At 39.8% G+C, this 21,663-nt stretch overlaps 1 pseudogene; it reads right to left on the bottom strand.

Moving 5' to 3' along the window:
• Positions 1 to 397: 397 nt before the first annotated feature.
• Positions 398 to 11,711, bottom strand: LOC133084704 (cleavage and polyadenylation specificity factor subunit 7-like; annotated as a pseudogene).
• Positions 11,712 to 21,663: the final 9,952 nt, after the last annotated feature.

Below are 21,663 nucleotides of genomic sequence, written 5' to 3'. Positions count from 1 at the left end.
GGAAAAGAATCTGAAAAAGAATAGATATATCTGCAGATACATATATATATACACACATATATATATGTATAACTGAATCACTTTGCTGTATACCTGAAACTAACACAACATTGTAAATCAACTATACTTCAATAAAAATAATCTGATGGCAACGATGGAAGCTGGGATCAATCTTGAAAAGGACAAGTATCATCTTACATCTGCCTCAGGTAAAGCCCTTGTGTCACCTGTTGGCAAAGGGGGCGCTGCTCTTCTCTAGCAAGATGGAAGGGAATGTTTCTTCCCACTCAGAGGAATCCAGGGCTTGAAAATTCTCAGGTACATCCACCTACATGCCTGATGAAGGTGAGGAGATGCAAGTGCATTAAAAAAATTTGCTTCCAACCAGACTCCTTTCTCAGTGGTGCCAGTCCCATTCTTTATTCTGGTATCTCTTGGGCTCCTGGTTCCTTTCTTGGAAATAACCATCATGCTGATCTTCATTAAGGAGCAGGTCCTGGCACCTCCTGCTGCTCTCTTGGGACCAGCTAGATGATCTCTGAACAGATTTATTTTCCTGGAAGAGCTCCTGCTGGCACCCACACTGTAGGACTTGGCTTCAGTGCCATGAAGCTCTTAAGGGGGGAGATGAGGACACAGCAACACTCATCACTGACGACCTGAGACTGTTTGATAACAGTAATAGCTGCAAGCAGCATCTCAATCAAGTCACTGTAATCCCTTGCACTGGCTCCAGAAATCACTTTGGAAATGGCACTGTTGGAAATTGCTCTGTTTTGCTTCATGATCTCTCCAAATGCAGCTTCACTCACCATAGAGGGTGGAAAGCCCAAATCTTGGCTGCAGTGGTGGATAGAGGGGCCAAAGGGCTTCGTGTAAATATCTGGTGGAGGCCCCACTGTAGCATTTGGTGGGGGAAAGAAGGCTGGATCGAGCTAAAGGCGGTGGGATGACCCAGGGGAAGGTACAGCTAAATAAGGAGATAATGGAGGGCATGAGATGCTCATGGTAGATGCCAGAAGGAAGAGGAGGGACTCCAAAGCTTGAGGAGAGAAGTGGTAGGGATGGAATTGGGACTGGGGCCAGACCCATCAGGTGAAGGGCTGAAGGAGGGCAGTTGAAGTCGGGCAGCACACTGGGGGGCTTATCCATGTGGACGAATGAGAGTCCAAGTTGCTCAGAGTGTGGACCATCCACCAGCAGAACCACTAGAATCTCGGGCATGGTCCCATGGAGCTATTTCCACTCTTGAGACTCAAATACATTCACGTTCTGAGCCCCTGCCTCAAACTGTGGCAGGTTCTGCCAGGTGGCTGACCTCACATCCACTTTTTTCTCCATTAAGTACTTTTCTGGCAAGAATTTCCAACAGTTTTGTGGACAGTTTTCAGAGGCTTCCACCTCCTCAGCATACCCCCTTGGACTGGCCATTTGCTCCATTCTCTGCAAATTTCAACTCCACCACACCACAGACTCCTACAAAGTGAATAACCTGGCTCAGCTGCTTGTCTGTGGTCCACCGGGAGAAGCTGCTCACATAGACAGCAGTGTGTCTGTTACTCAGGCCACTGTAGGTATGCAGAATTACAGGGCTTATTGGGCTTGGAGTTGACTCCTGGTGAACAGGAAGAGGTGGCTTAGTACTGCTGCTTCTGTCATGTGAGGGCTGTAAGGTGGACCTCACCAAATGGGATCGCTTTTCCCATAACACCCAAATTGTGATGTGGTTTCTGCCGAAGGAGGCGCGGCAACAGGGTCCTACAGCGCCCACGGAGGGCTGGTACTTCTGCCTGCACGTGCAGGGCAAGCTGCGTCTCACATGAGAAGGGATGGGGCGTATAAGGTGAGACTTGGCACGTGAGAGGTAGGGTCACTGGAGACCTCTGGCTCAGCGGTGAGAGACTGAATTGGACTGAATTCTTCCTCTGTTCTCTGGACATTTCTGACATAGCCCTTAATCAGTCACTGAGGGAGTCTCCCCAGGGTCAAAGAGGCACATTGCCTTGGGACAGAGGCTACAGGTTGTAGCATTTTCCCCCCGTCCCCCAACCCTCACCCGACCTCCCCTCAGAACATGACAGCTGTCCAACCTGCCCAGTGGTAAGTGATGTGCTTATCCTCAAGGGCAGTTCTGGTATCTTTAAAATGTAGAGATAACCAAATAAGGTGATAAATTGAGGAAAAAATATAGAATGCCAGAAGAGCCATTTACCCAGAGAATTTTGTCTCCCCATTTTTATTTTGTTTTTACTCAATAATACAACTTTTAGCTTTAATTACTGATAGCAAACAGAAAAAAAAAAAAAAGCCTTGTCCCTCTGTTGTCGGTTATTTGTTTATCTTTCTGGTAGGTTGAAAATTGTATAAGAAACTTGATGATGCTGTCAACATTTTATACTGCACTGTATTTTTTTCCTCTTGCAACAAAACATTTTAAAATGAGAAATGGAGTATGGGCTGTTAAAAACTAAAAGACAAATATGTGATTCCACATATATGAGTTACCTAAAGTAGTCAAATTTATAGAAAGTAGACTGGTAGTTACCAGGGGCTGGGGGGAGGGGAGGGTGGAGAGTTAGTGTTTAATGGGTGCGAAGTTTCAGTTTGGGAAGATGAAAAGTTCTGGAGATGGATGGTGGCAGTGGTTGCACAATGTGAATGTACCTAGTACCACTGAGCTGCACACTTTAAAATGATTAAAATGATAAATTTAATGTTGTATCTATTTTACCATGATACAAAAGAAAGGAAGAAAGGAAAAAAGAAAGAAGCAAAGAGGGAGAGGGAGGACGAACCCAGAGAGGAGACAAACACTTATCTGTAGACAGAAAAAAATTCCTCTCGCAAATCAGGATCTCATCTTTCAGTCGTGGATGGGATAAGAACAAGAGAGACTCCTACCAAGTCTGTACCCAAGGGCAGCCCTCAACAGGCTCCCTCCCTGATGAGTCTTTTCTTCTGGCACAGAAAGCAAAAACACGAGTATTAAATTGGATTTTTATGCTGTTCAATATTTCAGACTCTGGGTGCGGTGTGATTGCTGTATTTACTGAATGCCTGCAGCGAACCAGACACTCTGTAAACCTCAGAGTCACTCCTATCAGATAGATCTTATTATTCTCTCTCTCTCTCTTTTTAACAGATTAGCAAACTGAAACTCAGAGAGGTTGAACCGCTTTCTGAGACCTTAATGGTCTATTAAGCTATTAATGGGCTAGAAGCAGAATTTAGTCCTGGCTAGGCCTGTCTCCCAAACCACCCCACCACCCTCTCTTTCATTCAGTAACACTTGCAATGCTCTTTGCTGGCTGGACTCACACTAAGAAGGGACATGGTTCAGGAGGGTGCAAATTTAGTTCATTTCAACAAATGTGACAGGAGGCTGGTCGCTGTGCTAGAAATTGTTAAGTGGTGTGTGACCTTATATTATGCATTTCCATATAGTCTATAAAATGCCCTTCTGATTGTGACAAGAAAGCTAAAGTGGACAAAACATTTTGAAGGAGCCAGCTCAAAGGTGTTGCCACTGGCCGTATGGAATATCATTTTGAAAATCCATGATACCCCTAGTGATACTCAGAGAGAGAGACAGAAAAAGAGAAAAGAGGAAAAGATCTTTATAGAAGAATAACTTAAAGAGAAGGAGATAATAAATAGAAACAAAATGATTTCATTAGAAATCATCATTTTGTAACCCTTATATAATAATTGATTCGGGCAAGGATTAATAAAGGATGCTAAAACCATTGGGTGAAAGTTTGTTGGAGAATAAGATAGTTATATTATTCAAATTATTACCCCACAGATTCTTTTTTAATGAAAAATGAAAAAATGTTTACAGTGAAGATATCTGGCAGACGCTCCTTAACCAAGTGATCAAACTTGTTTCTCAGTAATAACAGAACAAAATTTACATTCTCTACCTCTTTCTCATAAGCTACAGGGGGAAATACACAATGTCATTTATGTAGTTGTCTTGCCAAAATGTTTAACTTGAATCTTATCATTAGGACCAATCCAGAATTGTGGTAAATCTATAAGACAGTAACTCAGATTCTTCAAAATGTCAGTGTCAGGAAAGAAAGAAGAAAAGGCAGAGGGATACTATTCTATATTAAAGGAGATGAAAGAGATGTAACAGCCAGACATAATGCATGAATCTGGATTTCATCTTGGATTATTTAAATTTATTTATTTATTTATTTATTTATTTTGGTTGCACCAGGTCTTAGTTGCGGCAGGCGGGCTCCTTAGTTGCAGCACGTGGGCGCCTTAGTTGCAGCCTGCAGGCTCCTTAGTTGTGGCAGTCAGGCTCCTTAGTTGCGGCACTCGGGCTCCTTAGTTGCGGCATGCATGTGGGATCTAGTTCCCTGACCAGGGATCAAACCTGGGCACCCTGCATTGGGAGCTTGGAGTCTTATCCACTGCACCACCAGGGAAGTCCCCTCATCTTGGATTTTAAAAATATGTAAATACCATTTTGAAGATAAGTGGACTGTATGTTAGATGATATTATCAAGTCATTGAAAGTGTCATTTGGGGTGAATTGTCATGATATTTGCAACTTATTTTTAAATGATTCAGAAAGTATGTTTTTATATATTATATGTTATATAAATATATAAATATAAAAGTTATATACATATATAAATATAAGTAAATATATAGGGACAGACAAAGGCAGAGACTGAGTAGAAACAATGACCGACCTATTAGCAATGAGCATCCCTAGGGCCCACACTGTGGTCTTGAAATACTATTTCTCACTAAAAGAAACCAGAGCCTCTGGAAAAAATGGCTAATTCCAAGTCTGTGGCAGAAAATGACAAGATGAGCCTGGAATATCTTGTCTATCAAATACCAACGAGGTTATCGAAGACTGTTAGGACCACCTCAAAAAATTTCACAGCCCACCTGAAGAAGATTTCACTGGCCAAAAATGAGAGAACTGGAGCTTCAGTCATGATAATAGTTAATTTTGATGGATTAGAACAAATCAAATATGTTTAAATCTATGAGCTCAAAAAAGAATTGATCACCTTCAGAATGTGATAGGGCATCAATTCATTATCTTGAAAAATGGTTTAAATAAAAACAAAGAATCTATCCTGCCTTTCTATATGAACTATATACCACTGGGTAACCAAATAATAGATTGGGGGAGTATCTCTTTATAATAGTGTTTCAACTAACAAATGAGTAGAAATTATTAAAATTAGAATATCTCCATTCTGCAAACCAAGTGAACTACTAGATACAGGCAGTAATAATCACCAATAGCTACTGACATCACACCGAGGGAGACAACCAGATGTGCCTCCTACAGAATTGCCTGACACCTGCTTGCCTTGACAACAGGATCAACGTGATCCAGCTGCCAATTTGCAGGAAATACAGAGGACGGAGAACCTGTTGAATTACACCACGAACATGCACTCAACAGAATCCAGGCTGTGGGAACCTCTGCCAGTCGAAGGACGCAGATAAAATGTAAGGGAAAGAAAGAGATCATTAAGTTAAAACTGAAAATATATTTTTTAATAGGCAAGACTAAATTATAATGTCCAGGGACATTTGATCACAATTGGGTGATAAAACTATTTGCAAAGCAGCAATTACTGTAAAAGTAATTGGGGAAGAAAGTGTTCATCATTGGAATGAGTCTCATGGACAGATATTCTGAAGTGGAAGCCAAAGTTTTATTTTCTGACCTCGGTTGTAGTTACAAAGCTGTTCACTTTTATAAAAATTAATTGTCATACATTTGTTTCGTGTAGTTTTCCATGTCTTTATTTTATATTCTAATAAAATTAATTGTTTTAAAAGAGAGAAAGATACTTTAGGAGACACAGCAACCAACTGCAATCTGTGGACCTTGTTTGGATCCTAATTTGAACAAACTAATTATAAGCTATTTATGAGATAATCAGGCAAAATAAAACATTGACTAGATCTTTGATGATATTTAGGTATTATCGTTTAATTTTAGATGTAATAATGCTATTGTGTGTTTTAGAAAAAGAGTCATTATTTAAAGATACACACTGAAATATTTTAGATAATTCCTAAGGTTTACTTCAAAATAATACATTGGGGGTAGAAATGGCAAATAGATGTATAAATGAAACAAATTGACCAAAGTTGATAATTGGTGAGACTGGTTGCAGAGTACATGGGGAGGGGGGTCATTATAGTATTCCCTCCACTTCTGTGCATGTTTGAAATTTTCCATAATGAGAAATTTCTTTCATGATTTGAACGAGTAGTTTATAAGCAAAAGAAAACTCGACCCCTAAGTTCTGGGTGTGGATGGCTCAAGCAGCTCCCTCTCTCTTCAATGAACTACTCTGAAAATTCTCCCTCCATGGAACAGTTGTTTAAGTCAACCAAAACTTCAGGGCCAGGTGTCATTTGTCAGATAAAATGTCCCTGCATACCGAATATTCCCAACACTTCTTTCAGATCAGACTGGCCAAATAAAACATGTTTTCACTTCTCTGTGGAGGGCTGAGGACTGTGAACCACAGCCTCTCTGCAGTGTGCATCCTGTCTCGGAGTTGAAGCCCAGATTGGTACCTTGTAGGACAGAATTTTCCATTCCATCCTGCAGAATTTCAGGTCCAGACCCAATATCTGTCTCTGAAATGCCTCCCACACTTGTTGAACAGCTGCTCAATCTCAAGTTAGCACCCAAAGTAAAACATAATAATATGGGTTGTTTTTTAAGGCCTCGCTGCCTCAATTTTGTCATGCTGACATCAGCACCATATGCCTACTGGTGTGGCAAATTGAGAAGAAAGTGTTTCTATGGCCATGCTGCCGATTTCAAAAATAGCATAGCTAATGAGCCAGCTGTGGTTAGACAGAAAAACATTAATAATCGTTTCTGCAGTTTCTTTCATCCTAAACAGTTCTCACATATTACTCTCTCTCGTTTCAAAACTGTAATACAGATGTCATACAGATGGCCCATTTGATGGGTTCTATTCTAAACAAGCTACCTGGGAGATCACTGTTTTTATCAAAAGGTAGGGAAAATAATTTATCTCAGGTCAAACGGGCAGCGCTAAAAGTAAATTATGATTTTGACAAAATGATGTACGTTTTATAAGACAGTGCTATCAGTTCATGAAGATACAGTGATGTGTCCCCCTGGAACTTAAAAATGAGGGAAATAAAGATTGACTTGAGCATTAAACTGTGCAATCAATATATAGTGATCAGAGCTGAGAATACAAATCTGCTTAGAGACCAGACAGCTGTCAGGTCAGCAAGACTGGGCTGTCAAAGAATGAATATATTATGATACCTAAAGAGTGCGTTCACCCAAAGTGGGGGGTGGGGTGGGGGTGGGGTGATGTTGGTCCATCAGAGAAATACAGGAAAAAGTGTCACTCAGACAAGTGTTGGCTGTGTGTGTCTAAACATTGTTCAGGGGACGGGAGCCTTAACCAATGGCTCTGAATTACTTGAGTCTTATGGCTCAAGATCACGTGAGCCAGATGCATCAGGCTTTGGAAACTCAAGGCAGAGGTCGCAAACTGGAGTACTGGGCACCTAACCTCACTTACAGCTGGATTCGTCTGGCTCTGTTAGGTTCTTTTTAACTGGAAACTTTTTTTTATTGAAAAGATTTTACATAAGATTATCCATTTATTACTTTTTTTGAAAAATCCCACATTCCCACGTGGCAACAATCAGCTAGAGCTGTGTAAGAGCTGTCCCCTGCAGACGGCTCTCTGCTGTCCACAGCCCACACCAGGCCCCTTCGCTCAGCTCGCTTACGTCCCTGGCCCCTGGACACATGTGCGCTGGCCGCCCCCAGCTTAATAACTTCAGCTGGCCTCACTTCCTGTGTTTTGAATCCATGCTGCTCACAAAATCTTCTTTTCCAGCCTGACTTCCCTTGTTGGTCTTCTACAGGGAGAAAATGAGCTGGTCATGTCAATGTGAGGATTCCTGACTTTGTGACAGTTTTATGTTTCAAGGCTCAGTAAGAAACTGGCATTTTGATTTTACACATCAATCTCCGATAAGTCAGCCCTAGAGAGATGGCTCCACTCTTGTTGTAACAACAAAACCAAGTGTCATTCTCCAAGGCTGACAATCAAACTTCTGTTGCTGCTAAACTCCCTAATACAGTGACTTGGGACTAAACTATTCAATGTCACCATATGGAATCCTGCACAAAGAAGACATTTTCCAATTTTTATTTTATTTAGAAGATACTGTATGGTCTAATTTTGTTTTATAAATCACATTTGCTTACACTATACTTTTGTATGTAAGGGTGTGTGTGTGTGTGTGTGTGTGTGTGTGTAAAATCCAAAAATGGGAGATTAGGTTAGTGGAAGAGCATACAAAATGAAAGTTTTGGTTCAAAAAATACGATCTTTGCCTTTCTAGCACTTCTTCCTGCAGAGTGCTGAGGGTATGTTTTTGGTTCCTTTATCCTTTCTATTAGTATCACATTTCATGACTCTTTATTAGTTGTGAAAGAATTAGTGCTTTTTCGAACTCTCAAACCTTCTCCACTTTGTGAATGCCATTGCCTCTGCAGTCACCCACTAGCCGCCTATGTTTTATAATTTAGAAAATGTCCACCTACATACTGCACCTCCATTGTGTCATCTGCCAAAAAGCAAGATGATTGGGAAAGAAAATCTTAAAAGCACTTCCTACACGTTCACACATTGCAGAGGCTTTACATCATAGGCATTCGGGAGTCCCACTATGTCTGAAAGAACTTTGGCATGATTCGTGCAGGAAATAACTTGGGAAAAGATAATTCTGAAAGCTTCTCATTAGCATGAATACTGTGTTGCTGACTCATGTAACAACTCTGAAATATTTAAGATCCTCCAACTCTTTTCGCATTTCAGCCATAAACATAGACATCTCATTCATTCATTCATTTAAAAAATAAATGGTTACTAAGCATCTACTATGTGCAGGTAATTAAACATATATCTAAAGCCAATAGAAAACAGTTTTCCTAGACTTAGTATCAAAGATCATAATAATGATGATAACAATAAAACAGACAAGGACATTTTTGCCTTTGTAACCATGTGAGTGATTTCAGTTGTTCTGTTGTCTGTACTTCAGGCTAGAACTGTTTGGCAGCTTACAAGAACTTCTAGAAAGTGCCAAGTGGTTCTACACTTATGATTTTTGTTTTCCTCCCATAAAGAGGTATCTTTGGACATCAAACTGGAGTTTACTACAAAATGTAGGCTGAAGCCGGCAACTGTTTAGGGAACATTCCTTTTTTTTAAATTTTAGGTTTTTTTTGTTTTTTTTTTTTTGCCCGCGCCACTCGGCATGTGGGATCTTAGTTTCCCGACCAGGGATTGAACCCACACCCCTTCATTGGAAGCATGGGGTCTTAACCACGACCGCCAGGGAAGTCCCAGGGCAATATTTCTGAGTATTGCTTCTAGATAATTTTTAAAACACAACAGAATATCAGAAACTTTTTCTATTGATCTCTGTCCCTCCTATATCATTCCTATGTATCACTTATGGTGGAAGCATCTAAAAATGAAGTGAATATGTGGCATATTGAGAAACAATAACTAAACATATTTCTTAAAATTATGTTTTTGGAATCACAGATGCATTTGCTTAATAAATTAGTCACACATAAAAAGATCCTAACTGAGTAACTTCTCAGACCTTTCATTTCTGCAAAATGGAGTACTTCCAAGGCTGACCGTTCAATCACTAAAATACATCTTCAACGACAGGAAGAAGTACTTGGGTTAATTCTTTATCAGGGTTACAAACTTAAGTTTGTTTTAGATCTTGCTTTCTAAGAATCAAAGAGAAGAATAGAAGAACAGAAAAATGACCACATTTTTGAAGGACTGAATATTGATGTATTAATTACAGAATTGACAGTCCAGCTCCAGTAACTCAAATAAAGCAGCTGGCATTGGCCTGGGAATGGGTTTTATCCCATAAAGATATTACATTTGTTGCCTTTAATGAGTACATAGAATTCAGATAGAGATAGGAACATCAGAGATACGATTTTAATGTAAACATTAATGTAAGTAGGATCTATTTTTTTCCTAAAATAGATCTACTTGACTAAAAATTTGTTTCCTGTAGACTCTGTCAGCAATAAATCAAGGAATTTAGTCACCTAACAAATAGTGGTCTGGAAGCTATGTGAGATTATGTGTTCGTAAAACTTTTAAATAGCAAAACATAGTAACAAAACTATGTTTATCATAGTAACAAAACAATGACTCTGTGAGTTTTATGTGGGAACCCTGCAATTAATTTTAAAACCGCCTTAGCAACCTGGAGGTAAGCTTAGTGATGTGACAGTCAATGAAGACGTTTGATGGCCTCACAAGAGTGAATTTGATATGGTATTTTATAACAAAAGGGGAAAAAATATCAAGCTGAATGCCAACTATAACACATTCTGTAAACAACCACAGAATGATAGCATTACATACATTGCATACATATTTACCTATACTACTCAAAGCCACTGCCCAGCTGCTCTAAACATGAAGGACAGAAGGCAGATGACTCCCCTGCCTGGTATTTACTTTGCAAAGCAAGGACTGGAGTGAGTCTAATCTACTCCAGAATCTTTGGCTTCAGAATTAGACACTTAGGATCTTCGTGACCTTGGCCAGTTTCCATAACCTGAGTCTAAGATTTTTATCTATAAAATTAATAAAGTTAATCTATAAAAATAAAGAGAAATACCTTTCCTGCAAGACTGTAAGCCTATTGTAAGAATGAGATGAGATAACGCACTTAGCAGGGGGCCTGGTAGATAGTAAGTGCTCAATAAGTGAGAAGACTTTGTATTACCCTCTCCACACCCTGTCTGCTACTGCTGGAAGCAAAGAAACAGATTTGCTTTGCTTTACCTCATAGATGTGGTCACCACAGCTGAACTGCAGCAGCTTCTGGTTTCTTCCTAGAAGAAGAAAATTTTATATTAGCAATATAATGTGTGTTTTCCTGAGGAGGATTGACTGTGGGGTGAATATGTGGATCCCCTTCCATGTGGCAGTGTGTGCCGGCCTCCCAGTGTAATTGAGAGGGCCTCTTGTTTACATGGGAAACACAGGTGAAGACCATTTTCTCATTATGAATGGGACTGAACTTTTCCCCCATGGGTATTTCTCAACTCAAGTCTTTGCTCAAATATCACCTTCTCTGCAAGGCCTCCTCTGACCACCACGTTGAAAATAGCAACCCACCTCCGCATATTGATTCTCCTTGACCTTCTTCATTAGCCCCATTAATCTAATGGAAAATACTGTTTTCAAATTTATTACACCTATGGCTTATCATCTGTCTCTTCCAGTTAGAATGTCATCTTTTGGGGGACAGGAATCTTTCTCTGTTTTTTGCCTGGAACACTTGATAATTTGTTGAATGAACAAATAAATCAATAGATTTATTCATATTTGCTTGTATATGCACAGAGAAACTCTGGAAACTTTCCTGAGAAAATAACAGTTGTTACTAGGGCAGGGAAAGTGGAAGACGTGGTCTGGATAAATTGGGGATGGGGTGGGAGGGAGATTCCAATTTTTGATTTTTGAACCATGTGAATTATATATATATATAATAGACATATAAATCAGACATCACTATTTGTAAAGTTGCCTACCATCTCTGATAGGCCTTATTTCCTTCTCTCCACTGTCTCTAAAGAGACCTCTCTCTCCCATCTCTTTTTCCTGCACCCCCTTAATTTCTCCGTTAAACCTCAAAATAACAAATTTTCTTCCTGCTACATATGCATATGCATCTGTACATATCTTTTCTATATAAATGAATGTTGTAAGAAAAGTGTGAAGTTGAACTTCAATTTCAAAACAGAGGTACTCTACTCAAATACAGAATGTGACCAAGTAAAGGTTTACTAAACAAAAGCAACAACAAAAAGTTGAATCCAAAGAGGAAGGTCAACCGGGAAGAGTGATGGTGACTTTAGAGAGTTTGATAAACACATGGTATATGATGCTTTGCAGGCATCCGCCCTTGATCCCAGGGGTCACGTGATGGATGTCCACTGTGTAGTAGGTGAAGTGACCTCTGTGCTGGGAGCAGGTGCTCTGAGATTCTCCCTGAGGCCAGATATCTGCTTCTGGGCCGCACGCTCCACCATTCTGATCAGAGGGCTCCTTGGTGTTGGGGCATCTGAGGCAACTGTCCCAGAGAGACTGAGGGAACACAAACAAGCAGATCTGCAATATGATGCAAAGAAAACAGAAGGGGCACGTGAGTTGGCATGTGTTAAGTGTTATGAATCCATTTACATAGTCACCAGCGGAAGCAACATAATCCAAAGTTTAGATGAAGCCAAGAGCCTTGCCTTCCTTCAAATCTCTAGGGAGTCAGAATATAAGTAAAAATTTTAAATATAGATGCTTTCTTCTTCCCTTCCAGCCTCTTTTCCACCTCCCTGCCATGTTTTCCAGCCAATTTTAGGCAAGGGAATTATTATTCTAGCCAAATTCCTCTAGGAAGGAAAGAACAAGCTCAATCCATCTTCATTTCTCTCTTCTGACAAAGTAGGTAAGACAGTGATGATATCAGTCTTTTAACTCAAGGGATTTTGTTCACAGGGATTTAATGAATATTCGTTAATACACTGTGATAAGCAATGCAAAAATATGAGGCACAGCAAAATGATAAAAGCCACGAATTACAAATTCCTAAGCCCTTATTATGCAGAAAACTAATTTCTTCTTACTACATTAAGATCTGACCATCCCCAGACCCAGTGCCTTTTATGTACTTCTATGAATTTTAATAATGTATAAATGAAAACCTGAAGAAAGGAGTCATTTTAAATATAAAGATCTATTCCTAATTTCTTACAAAACCATTTATCTTTACAAAAAATGTTAGTGAACAATGGTCCTCCAGCATCGACAATGGTCAGAGTCACATGCCACAATGACTTGTAAATATTGTGTATTAAAACGAAGTCTAAAAAGATGCTTTAAATCCACTTGTCAGATTGTGCATGCCATTTAATCCACTAACCTAGAAAATCATGTTAATGAAATTGGAAATTGAAATCAACATTTTTTAAACTGCTGCTTGATATTTTTCAGTGTTGGCTATTGCTTCTATCCTGAAGCACTATAATGACATCACCCCTTGAGAATCTCCCCCCAAAACTGTCACATGATGCCAGAGATGCACATCATTCAGTTCTTTGCTTTTTCCCCTACTTACTCACCACCATGGCTGTAGTTATTTTTCCACTGTGGGAGTCACACAGTGGGAGAGGAGCAGGCCCCGTCACATCTCCAGGTTACGTAAGCACCCACCCAAAAGGAGCAACCCAGATCCTCTGAGCAGCACCGGCAGAGAGAGGGCTCAGACCCCAAATAGCAACTTTTGCGCTGAGCAGCGAAAAGAAGACGCAATTCCACTTATGATACTCAGAGACTGCAGCAGTCTTCGAAATTGGGCTTTCCTAGAGCACTTAACAGAAGTCACACTTCACCGTCAAGTACTGGAGGAAGGGCCAGGACAGCACCAAAACCTCCAGCAGTTGCCATGGCAGCAGCAACAGGACTGGAGAGGTTTCCAGAAGCAGGTCTGTCTCAAGAGTTTATAACACAATCACATGCTGTCTGTGTTTAACACAGGCCGAATGAAGACAGATACAGTCTGTTTCCCAACTCCATCCGTCAGTTTGCATTATGATTATCTGGTGAAATTCCGGCAAGAGAAGTGTGATGCATTCTCTGACCTGTGTCTTCAGGTTTGCCTGCAACAAAGAAGGCTCAAGCCTTTCTCCCCAGCTTGTGCAGGAAATGCAGCATAAACCAATTGCTGACTTGGGCTTAACCTGGTTGGCTGAAATTTCTGGTTATACTGTAACATTTACCGGTTAATGCAGTGTTTGATCTAATAGCAAAGCTGATTCTACCACTATAGTATTACTTGGAAATATTAAGACCTAATCCAGATGGTACAAGGAAATGTTCTTTGAATCTAAATTCATTTCAGAAAAAGCAACAAGGAGTTATTTCTTTTTCTCTTTGTTCCTAAGTAATTTGCAGGGAAAATTAAGCTATGATTGCAGATGTTGACTCTTGCCTGGGACAAGAGGCCAGACCCTCAGATGTGGATCCTTTCTCTAGATGAATTTTACCCTTCCTCAATCCCAGGGAGACCAAGTTGCTTTTTTATTATGGTAAAATACACATAACTTAAAATTTATTGTCTTAACCATTTTTTAAAATTTATTTTTAAATTTATTTTTATTTATTTATTTTTGGCTGCATTGTGTCTTCTTTGCGCGCGGGCTTTCTGTAGTTGCAGCGAGTGGGGGCTACTCTTCGTTGCGGTGCGCGGGCTTCTCAATGCGGTGGCTTCTCTTGTGGAGCACAGGCTCTAGGCGCGTGGGCTTCAGTAGTTGTGGCGCCTGGGCTCAGTAGTTGTGGCTCGCGAGCTCTAGAGCACAGGCTCAGTAGTTGTGGTGCACGGGCTTAATTGCTCCACGGCACATGGGATCTTCCTGGACCAGGGCTTGAACCCGTGTCCCCTGCATTGGCAGGCGGTTTCTTAACCACTGTGCCACCAGGGAAGTCCTGTCTTAACCATTTTTAAGTGTACAGTTCAGTGGCATTAGATATGCTATCAAAGTTGTGTAACCATCACCACTATCCATTTCCAGAACTTTTTCATCATCCCAAGTAGAAACTCTGTACCCATTCAACAATAACTCCCCATTACTCCCTCCCCTCAGCTCCTGGCAACCACGATTCTGCTTTCTGTCTTGATGAATCTGCCTATTCTGGATACTACATATAGCTGAAATCATATAGTATTTGTCCTTTAATGTCTGGCTTCTTTCACTTAGTATAATGTTTCAAGGTTCATCCATGTTGTTGCATGTATCAGAAGTTCCTTTTTAAGGGTGAATAATATTCCATTGTATTTATATTCAACATACACACGTATGTATATTTTGTTTTTCCATTCCTCTGTTGATAGCCATTTGGGTTGTTTCTACCTTTGGCTACTGTGAATAATGCTGCTATGAATATTGATGTTAAGTACCTATTTGAGTCCCTGGTATCAGTTCTTTGGGGTATATACCAGAAGTGGAATTACTAGATCATATGGTAATTCTATGTTTAACTTTTTGAGGAACCACCAAACTGGTTCCCATGGTGGCTGTACCATTTTACATTCCCAAAAAGTTCCCCCTTTTAATACCTTTGAAAAGATATAACCTCTGTGTTACTTTCCCAAATTTCAAGGTACTGGGGGAAGATTGCCAGTAGAAGCATCACTGTTGTCAATACATTTCCCTGATGTCACGCTGAAATCCTAAGTTAAAGTCAGTAAACATTCGTTGAATGCCTACTATGAGCCAGGTAACAACGGGCCAGGCATTAAAGATACAAAGAGCACAAAGCTTAGTGAGGAAGATAGACATTTAAATGCAAAAGTGTAGTGTGATGAATCCAATAATAGAAGGATATGCAAGGTAATAAAGGGGCAGGAGAAGCTTTGCAGAAGGGATGACTGAGCTGAGTTTTGAATGACAAACAGGAGTTTGCCAGATGGGAGGAAGGAGAATAGCCCAAGCAGGGAATAGTAAGTTCAGAGAACATCCAAGAGAACATGGCACTCTCAGGGAACGAGGGAGAGTTCATTATGGCAACAGCTTACTGCTTTTACTGGTTTCTGGCCTATTGGTGTCCCCTCAGAAGTTCTGTGGACAGGGAAGGAAGACATGCATATGTGTAAGCATATATGTACTTGCATCTGAGGGTAGGAAGAGGTGGGACTTTACCAGGTGGTATCTGGAGTCTTGTGATTTGTGGCCCATAGCGATGCTGAGTGAGGAAGGTGATTGCAGGGTGAGAGCTGACACTTTGAGGCACTGAAGTGGTTGTTACCAAACAAAACTTTAAGGCCCCCAGAGATAGGAAATATGACTTAGAACTTTAGAAAAATCCACTTTTGATTGATCCAGTTTCAGCAATATGACAGACTAAGAAACCTGAAAACCCTCCCACTGCAACCCCTAGAAAGGGTTTGTAAAATACAATAAAAATTCTTATAAATGCAAAGCCAAATTAACGCACACACAAAATAAGAACATCTCCTGGTGCCAGAAAGGAGGTCAGTGAAAGCCAGAGCAGTGACCTGAAACCGTTGCCATGGGGACAGGGATGCAGGATGGATGGTGAAGGATAGGCAGAGTTTCCTTGCTTCTATAAAGCCAGCAGGAGAGCAGGAGTGAGCGTCAACAACAAGGAGTGTGATCTGATGTAATGTAACACAGTCATGGGAGTGCCAGCCCATCGCCTTTGCCATGTTTTCTTGGTTAGAAGCAGGTCCCAGGTCTCACTCACAAAGAGAGGGGATTATACAGGCCATGAATATCAGAAGACAGGGATCATGGGGGACCACTTTAGGGTCTGTCCACCACTGTCCACAGATATTCATTGGTGCCACATCCCAGGAGCATCTGTCGAGACGTTTCTACCAACATCAGAGTTCAGACTTCTCATGCCACCTTTGGGACGCTAATGACATACTTTGTCCCATGGCCATTGCCAATAAGTGTTGAAGAATACAAGATTTATTAGTTTTTATTTATTTTATGAAAATACTACATGGTTATGGAAACATTCCAAACAGTGCAGATAAGGATAAGTACAAAGGACAGATTCTCATCTTCTTTCCCATTCACAAACCCCGTACTACTACTCAAAAGTTATCTTTGGAAATGGTTTCTGGATAGTGTGTGTTATCAAAACTATCGTCATTTCAGGAAAACAAAAGCACCATCTGTCCAAGAGAAAATTGGAGTTGTCCTGGGCAAGTTCAGCTATTTAGTTTTTTGAGGTTCCCAAGGTGAAGATGAAAGAGTAAGAGATTCATTAAAGGGGCAAGAGGGGCGACAGGGCAGCTGCAAAGGTGGCCTCCAGTCTGCCCTGCTGTCCTATGACTTAAATAGTAAAGTTCAGCGGTAGGTTAAGGATAGAGTGCAACCAAAAGCTTACTTATAAAATAAGAGAATTAAAAATTAAAAGGAATGAAATAAATAAATTTACATAGAAAAAAACACAAGAGATTATTTTGGAGTAAAGACAAAAAATATTAACATGAAAATAGTACAAAGTATAAAAGTAAATAAAGGTCAAAAGTTAAAAGATACCACATTGAAAGTTAAAAGCCAAAGAATTACAAAAGCTAGGCTTAATTTTTTTTAAAAATATGGGTGAAAAGATGAACTGACAATTTACAAAGAAACACAGATGGCCTGTGTATGTGAAAATATTATAATTTAATCTTCCTTGTAACCAAAAAATAATAATAAAAATCACAAGATACTATTTCTCACATATTAGATTAGCAAAGATTTAGAAGTTTGATAACATCCAGTATAAACATGAGGAAAACAGTCTCATACACTGTTGGTCAGAATATACATTTCTATGAATTGTTTAGATGGCAATTTGACAATATCTACAAAAATTTACTTAGCTACTTGAATTAGCAATTCCATTTCTAAGACTGTATCTTAAAAGTATATTTGGGTGGTGTGTGTGTATAAATACACAAGATAGATAGATAGATGCATAGATACATAGATACATAGATTCATAGATAGATCATCATTGATTGAAACAGAGAAATGGTAGAACAACCTACATGTCTATCAATTGGGAATTGGTAACATAAGTTACTATTATCTCCATTAAATACGATTTATTCCCACAATATAGCTTTCTCCCACCTGAAATGGGCTTCTCTTCATTCTCCTCCTTCAGGAAGCCTTCTCAGATTATTCCATATCCAGTCACCAATTTGGGGGGTTCTGTTTTCTCCCAGTCTATCCCAGTTTCAACAGTGGTTCAAGACCTCAGTTGACACAGAACTGGTTTCAAATCCAGGAGAAAGAGGTATACCTGCAATCAATTATCCATGGTAAGGGAATTTTTTTTAAAAAAAAAAGGAACCTTTCAGATTGAGATGAACATGGCTTTATTTTGATCTTGAAAAAATGTCAAGCATTTTTTACAATGCTGTGTGACACAAATTGATTTAACCGTCTGTCCTCACTTTTATACTTTTTAAAGCCTACGGAAAATAGATACTACAAAAGGAGAAGATGCCAATGTTAACATTTTGAGTCCCTAACTTTTAAATCCATCAGCTTTTCTTTCTGCTCAGTGCCTTTTCTAGAATCTCATCTTTTCCTTGCATTCTGTTCTTTTTTTATTTTTTTTTAACAGTCTTCAATTTTCTGAAACAAAGGAGGATTGATTAGGACCTTCATTCATGCTTCAGGTGCCCCATTCTTGGAAGATGGGGGCAAAAATCCTTCAAAAATCCTTTCTAAACAAGCTCTCAAGTCAATTACTCGCCTCTTTTGGTGATGTAAAACAAAGTGTACCATTAGTCATTTAGCAAGAGCAAAATGTCTCCCTTTGTGAAAACCACCAACCATTTGGTTTAAAAAAACTAAAGGATAAATCAGTTCTAATGGATGGAACTTGATAATTTTTCCATATGTTATTACTGAAGTTGACATGGCGGAAGTTGCCAAGAGGAAGCAATAAACAGTAACGCTAGAGAAGGAAGAATAGTTCTTGAATCCTCATTAAACGTATCTTTGTTTTAAAGTTTGATTGTTTTTCCACCATAAAATTAATTGACATTTTCACTTATTATTTTTACTTACAACTAAACAGCTTGAAGAGAGTGGTTTTCAAAATACTCTTCCCAAAATCAGTCTATGGAAAAAGTAGCATTCCCAAGTAACTTTTTATGACACTTGGTTACCAGTGAGACTTGTCCACACGCCCTTTTTATACCCTAGCAAAGCAACAAAAAGATGCCCACATCTGCATCATTTGTCTTCTATGATAGTGGACCTTGGCACGAGTATCATCAATTACAGGAAACTGGAATCTCCCAGAGCAAAATGACCTAAGTTCACATTGCTTTCTCTAAGTCCAGCCTGGATCTCCTAAGGTCATTGCCCATATTCAAAACATACACTCCTTTCTCCTGGCAATTATGCTGTATACCAATGGAGCTTCCTCTAAGAAGCTGAAAATTCTATTAATTTAATTCAATCTCTTTTTTGCTATTTAGCAATGGTTTCCCAAAAAAATTAATTGAAAAGGCTGTAATGGCAGCCAAAAGCCACTCTTACTGGATGGCAGGATGCCGTTATTTTATATATATACATATATATATGTGTGTGTGTGTGTGTATATATATATTTGTATACATACATATATATGGGGGGAGAGTTTTGTTTTGTTTTGTTTTTTTGCCTCACTAGTCTCCTTTGTTTTTGTTTTCTAAGTTTTTTTTTTTTTTTTTTTACCTATCTGGACAGGTCATGACAGAAGACTGTTTCTTTTATAATAAAATTACATTCATGTTGTGGTTCTTTGAGTTGTTGAAAAATGTCCCCTTTTATATCCACTAAAGAGAGGAGTGATTCAAACAGAGGGAAGTATAAACTAATTTAGGAGTAACCATGAGCCAGGTGCTTTACATATGTTAGCTTATTTAGTCCTCCTAACCACTCTATAATTTAGGTGTTATCATCTCTTGTTTTGTAGTTGAGGAAATTAAGTCTCTTTAATAGATGAGATAACTTGCCCAAGACCATGTATGGAGTCAGAATGTGATCCCACATGGGTGTGATCCCAAAGCCAGAGATCTACCTCTTTCTTATTATCCAGTCATATTTTAATAAAATCTATTTGAATGACACTTATAAGAAGCCACCAAGATTCATCTAATTTAATTTCTATATCTAGGATTATTTTCTCCTGTTTTTTATTTAATCTACTACTTGCTTATATTTGACCCTTCTCAGTTGTCCAAAATGTAGGTATACAATTAAACTACAGTCCCCTATTACAAAACCCAAAACTTCACGTGACTTAACAGGCAAGAGAGGCAAGCTCTTTGCACAGACTCAGGGCGAGCATCATGGTTTAAATTCCAGGCTCTGTCATCAGGCAGGCCTATGTTCAAATCCTCAGGGTTTTTTTGAGGACTAAACAAGATCATGTATTAAGCACCTGTTAGAGGTACAATAAATAGAAACTTAATTTGAAAAATACAGAGTGGCAAACAAAGCTGACCCAATTCCCACCCCCATTAGACAGGCCTTGGAAGGGGAGAAAAGGAAGGAAGGGTGAAGGGAGGGGAGGAGAGAAACAGGAAAGAGCCTTAGGGCATGGAGCTCAACCAGCTGAGAACGCAGAGACCAAACCTTCCACTTTACAAAGTCAAGGGCTGTGGCTTTTAATTATATCTGGGGCTTAGTAAAGCTTTTTTCTCCCGACAGAGAACCTTCAAATTCCCACTTGAGAGAGAAACAATCAGGCTTGGCAGATAACAAGCCTCTCTGTGATGACAACAACGCTCAGACATCAAACCTGTTGACAGAACAAGCTGACAAGTTCATACCCTCTATGCGGGATTGCGAATTCTCAAATGTGTTTTGCCACCTTCAAGTATGGACAGATGTATTTGGGAAAAAAAATGACTTTATAGCAAATTAGATTTTTCATATATTGCTGAGCAGCCCCTACAGTTTCAACAAGTGCAAGAGAGGCGGCAGAGGTGGGTTTGCAAATCAAGCCACGATGCCTCCCCCAACTGTGCGAGGTGAATGATCAGCAGGATATGCGTGTAGGTTCCTACTGGTATTTGTTCCATCAGCATAGACGTGACAAGTGCTGCTTGGAAGAAGCCTTCCTAGCTAAACTCACCCCACCTCCATCTTTCAGCCTTTACGGTACATTCTTTTAGGGAGCTTACTGTGTGCACGCACTGTTCTAAGTGCTGTATGTGTAATAAATGACTTTATCTTCACATCAGCCTATGAGGTAACCACTATATTATCCCCTCTTTACAAACAAGGGAACAGAGCAGTTAAATAGCTCACTCACAGTCACACACCCAGGGCCTTGTACTGAGAGGCTGGAAATGCTGGGATTCAGTCCTGTCTCGCTACTTCCTCATAGCGAAGGCTATATTCATCCAGTGCATGCCGTGGTCCCAGCCCTGTGCTAAGCATCTTCAGTACATTTCTCATTTAATACGACACCTGTGGGAAGTAAACTATTGTTATCCTTACAAATGGGGAAACTGAGGTTTAGAAGGGGTAAGGAACTTGGAGTTGGAGCCAAAAATAAAAACTCAATCTGTCTGACTCCAGAGTCCAAGGTCTTAACTACTACAGTGCTCTGCTTCTGCCCCTTACTAATTGTCTTGAGTATCTGATCTCTCTCAGCCTCAGTGTCCTCATCTGTGAAATGGGGATACCATCAATAACTATCTCAAAGGACCAGTGTGTGGGTGAAACAAAGAAAGGTATGTGAAAATGATCTAAGAACTATACTGTGCTATGCAATCTTAGTTACTATCATTTTTTCTGCATTGCTCTAGATTTGCTCCTTAGCTCTTTCAAATACTTATCCAACCATTACCCCAACTAAATGCTGGTTTCTCAAGGGTACACACCATGACTTCTCTGCTTGTAAGTTTATCTCCCATAGAATTTGGCCCTTTCTGGGTACATAGTTGGGGCCTGATAAGTGCTCCTTAAATAAGCACAGGCATGTGAAACAGCAATGCCAGAGGTTCTGTCTCAGGAGG

This window comes from Eubalaena glacialis, chromosome 2 (assembly GCF_028564815.1).
Source record: "Eubalaena glacialis isolate mEubGla1 chromosome 2, mEubGla1.1.hap2.+ XY, whole genome shotgun sequence".
Lineage (NCBI taxonomy): Eukaryota > Metazoa > Chordata > Mammalia > Artiodactyla > Balaenidae > Eubalaena > Eubalaena glacialis.
Note: the sequence above shows the minus strand (reverse complement) of the source record. Positions and strands in the feature narration are given on the sequence as shown.